Raw genomic sequence first — 4992 nt, forward strand, 5'->3', positions numbered from 1 at the left:
GGAAGACAAAGAAACAGATGCCAAATGAAAAAACAAGAGAATTCTCCAGAAGAAGCACTAGATGAAATGGAAGCGAGCAATTTATCCAACAGAGAGTTTAGGATAATGATTATGAGGGTCTCAACAGCATAAAAAAGGCATAGAAACTATAAAAAAGGACCAGTCAGAAATAAAGAATGCAATGTCTGAAATAAATAATACACTGGAAGGCATAAACAGTAGATTAGATGAAGCAGAGGACAGCATCAGTGATTTGGAAAACAAGGCAGAATAAAACACCCAGGCATAGCAGCAAAAAGAAAAAAAAGAATAAAAAAATTAGGAGAGCTTAGGAAATATTTTGTACAAAATGTAGTAGAACACTATCCACATCATATGAATACCAGAAGCAGAAGAGAGCAAGCAAGGGATCAAGAACCTATTTGATAAAATAATTACCAAAAACTTCCCTAATTTAGTGAAGGAAAAAGACACACAAGTCCAGGAAGCTCAGAGAGTCCAAAACAAGCTGGACCCAAACAGGCCTATACCAAGACACACACTAATTAAAATGACAAAGCTTAAAGACAAGGAGAGAATCCTAAAACTGCAAGAGAAAAGGTTGTTACATACAAGACAGTACCAAGTAGACTGTCATCCGATTACTTATCAGAAACATTTTGGGCCAGAAAGGAGTGGTATGAAATATTCAGCATGATTAAAAGCAAGGACCTACAACCTAGGATACTTTACGCATCAATGCTACCATTTTCATTTAAAATTGAAAGAGAAACAAGGAGCTTCCCAGACAGGAAAAAGCTAAAGGAGTTTGTTAATACCAAACCAGTACTGAAACAAATGTTGAAAGGCTTGCTTAAAGAAGAAGAAAAAGACAAACAAACAAACAAACAAAAAACAGAGAAAACAATCTAACAAAATAGTACTACATATGTATTTATCAATGATCACCTTAAATATAAATGGCTTAAATGCTCCAACCAAAAGACATACAGTAGGTGAAGTTTCTGCCAAGATGAAAGGGTAGGTAGAAACCCTTTACTTTTTTGCACAACCAAAAGGAGGATAACAATCTAAAATCAATAAACAACCAGAAGCACCAGAAAATCAAACTGCATGGAACTCTGACAACCAAGGAATTAAAGAAAAAGTCCAGCAAGCTTCCATTTACAATGGAAGGGCAGATAAAATGCTTCCCAGATAAGGTCAAGTTAATGGAGTTCATCATCACAAATCCCTTATTATGTGAAACGTTAAAGGGACTTACCTAAGAAAAAGAAGATAAAAATATGAACAATAAAATGACAACAAACTCACAACTACCAACAAATGAACCTAAAAAGAAAAGAAAAACAACAAAAACAAAACCTAAGCAGACAACTAGAACAGGAATCGTATCAGAGAAATGGACAGCACATGGACGGATTTCAGTGGGGAGGAGGAAGGGAGGAATGGGGGGAAAAGGTACAGGGAAGAAGAAGTGTAATTAGTAGGCATAAAATAGATGGGGAGAGATAAAAAATGGTATAGGAAACAGAATTCAAAGAACCTTTATGAAAAACCCATGGACGTGAACTAAGAAAAGAATGCTGGGGGGTTGGGTGCAGGGTGGAAGGGGGGTAAAGTGGGAAAAATTGGGAAAACTTTAATAGCATAATCAATAAAAAATACAAAAAGAAAAGATATACAGTAGCTGAATGAATAAGAAAAGAAGACTTATATATATGCTGCCTCCAAGAAACCCATCTGAGATTGAAAGATGCACACAGACTAAAAGGAAAGGGATGGGAAAAGATATTTCATGCAAATGGAAAAAAAAAGGCTGGGGTAGCAGTACTTATATTGAAGAAAATAGACTTTAAAACCAAGGCTATGTATAGTAAGAGAGAAAGAAGGACATGATACAACAGGAGGATATAACCCCAGTAAACATTTACTTACCCAACATAGAAGCACCTAAATATGTAAAACAAATCTTGAAGGGCATAAAAGGAGAGATTGACAGAAATACAGTAATAATCAGGGATTTTAACACCCCATTAACTTCAATGGATAGATCTTCCAGGCAGAAAATCAACAGGACACAGTGGCCTTAAACAACACCCTAGGTCAAATGGATTTAATTGATATCTGCAGAGCATTTCACCCCAAAACACTGCAATATAAATACTTTTCAAGTGCATGTGGAACATTTTCTAAGACAGACCACATGTTAGGACACAAAGTTGGTCTCAGTAAATTTAAGAAGATTGAAATCATATCTAACATCATGTCTGACTACAATGCTGTGAAACTAGAAATCAACCACAAGAACACCAAAAACACGCATGGACATGGAAGCTTAATAACATGTTATTAAACAATGAATGAGTCAACAATGAGGTTGAGGAAGAAATCAAAAGATAACTTGAAATAAATGAAAATGAGAATGTAACAATCCAAAATGTGTGGAAATGTGTGGAATCCGAAGAGGGAAATTCATAGCATTACAGGCCTATCTCAAAAAACAAAACAAAACAACAACAACAAAAAGAGCTCAAATAAACAATTTAACTTCACACTTAAAGACACCTGAAAAAGAACAACAAAGTCCAAAGTAAGTAGAAGAAAGGAAATAATAAAGATCAGAGCAAAAATAAATGAAACAGTTTCAAAAAACAATACAAAAAAATCAATGAATCTAATAGCTAGTTCTTTGAAAACAAGATTGACAAATGTTTAACCAGACTCATCAAGAAAAAAGGGGAAAGGACCCAAATAAATAAACCAGGAATGAAAGAGTAGAAATAACAACTGAGAACTGGCTGTTGTAGCTCAGTGGATTGAGTGCAGGCCAGTGAACCAAAGGGTCTCTGGTTTGATTCCCAGTCAGGGCGCATGCCTGGGTTGCAGGACAGGTCCTCAGTAGGGGGTGTGTAAGGCACAACCACACATTGATGTTTCTCTCCCTCTCTTCTCTCCTTCCCTTCCCCCTCTCTAAAAAAAGATAAATAAATAAAATCTTAATGATAAAAGTTAAAAAAAAAGAAATAACAACTGATGTCAAGGAAGTACAAAGGGATTTAAGAAAATACAAAAAACTATATGCCAACAATCTGGACAACCTGGATGAAATGTATAAATTCCTTGAAACATACAATCTTCCAAAACCACATCAGGAAGAATCAGAGAATCTAAATACAAATATTATACCTAGTGAAATGAAGCAGTAATTGAAAAACTCCCAACAAACTAAAACCCTGGGCTGGATGACTTCACCCTGGCTGAAATTATACCAATCATTCTGATAAGAACTAACACCCATCATTCTCAAACTATTTCATAAAATTCAAGAGGATAAAAGGCTCCCAAACTCATTTATGAGGCCAGCAGTGTCCTAATTCCAAAATCAGACAAGACACTACAAAGAAAGAAAATTATAGGCCAACAATCCTGATGAACATAGATGCTAAAATCCTCAACAAAATATTAGAAAATTGAATACACCAATAAATCATAAAGATCATATACCATGATCAAGTGGAATTTATTATGGGAAAGCAAGGTTGGTACAACATTTGCAAATCAATAAATGTGATTCACCACATAAATGAAATGAAGGATAAAAACCACATGTCATATTAGATGATGCAGAAAATGCATTTGATAAAATCTAGTACCAGTTATGATAAAAACTCTCAGCAAAGTGTAATTAGAGTGAACATATCTAAACATAATAAAGGCCACATATGACAAACCCACCGTCAGCCTCATACTCAATGGGCAAAAACTACAAACTTTCCCCATAAGATCGGGAACAGGACAGGGATGTCTGCTTTCACCTCTCTTATTCAACATAATGCTGGAAGTCCTAGCCACATCAGTCAGACAAGAAGAGGAAATAAAAGGCATCCAAGTTGGAAAGGAAGTAGTAAAATTGTCTTTATTTTCAGATGGCATAATAGTGTACACAGAGAACCTCAAAGATTCCACCAAGAAACTACTCTAACTGATCAATGAATCCAGCAAAGTAGCAGGTTACAAAATTAATATTCAGAAATCAGTAGCATTTTCATATGCCAATAATGAACTAACAGAAAAGGGAATCAAGAAAACAATACCATTCACAATGGCTTCAAAAAAATAATATACCTAAGAATAAACCTAACCAAGGATGTAAAAAATCTCTACTCAGAAAAGTATAAGACACTGAAGAGAGAGATTGAAGAAGATATAATTAAGTGAAAGCACACACTGTGTTCATGGATAGGAAAAATTAACATCATTAAAATGTCCATACCACACAGTGCAATCTATAAGATTCTAATGATGTATTTCACAGAACTAGAATGAATATTTCAAAAATTTGTATGGAGCCACAAAAGGCCCTGCATAGAAACAGCAATATGAGAAGAAGAACAAAGTTGGAGGAATCATGCTACCTAATATCAACCTATACTATACAACCATAATAATCAGACACTATGGTTCTGGCATAAAAAATAGACACATAGACCAATGGAAGAGACTAAAGAGCCTGGAAAGAAACCCATGCTTTCATAGTCAATTAGTATACCACAGAGAAAGCAAGCACACACAATGGGTTACAGATAGTTTATTCAATAAATGGTGTTTGGAAAATTGTATAAAAACATGCAGAAAAATGAAACTAGACCACCTTCTTACAAGAGTGAATCCAAAATGGATCAAAGACTTAAATATTAGACACAAAACCACAAACATACTAGAAGAAAGCACAGGCAGCAAAATCTTGGACATTGCTTGTACAATTTTTTATTGGATATATCTCCTCAGGCATGGGAAACAAAGGAAAAAATAAAGGGGACAACACCAAACTAAAAAGTTTTGCATAGGAAAGGAAATCACAACAAAATAAAAAGACAACCCACAGAATGAGAGAACATATTTGCTGATACATCTGATAAGGTATTAATATCCAAACATTTTTAAGAACTTATAAACTCAACATAAAAAAACAATCAAAAAAAGTGGCAA

At 34.7% G+C, this 4992-nt stretch overlaps 1 long non-coding RNA gene across 1 annotated transcript; it reads left to right on the plus strand.

The window, feature by feature from the left end:
• The first annotated feature begins 937 nt into the window (after positions 1–937).
• LOC118500163 lies at positions 938–1856 on the plus strand. The gene is made up of 2 exons (XR_004902712.1): positions 938–995; positions 1691–1856. It is a non-coding gene; the product is annotated as an uncharacterized LOC118500163 (long non-coding RNA).
• Positions 1857–4992: the final 3136 nt, after the last annotated feature.

The sequence above is a fragment of the Phyllostomus discolor genome, chromosome 1 (assembly GCF_004126475.2).
Source record: "Phyllostomus discolor isolate MPI-MPIP mPhyDis1 chromosome 1, mPhyDis1.pri.v3, whole genome shotgun sequence".
Classification (NCBI taxonomy): domain Eukaryota; kingdom Metazoa; phylum Chordata; class Mammalia; order Chiroptera; family Phyllostomidae; genus Phyllostomus; species Phyllostomus discolor.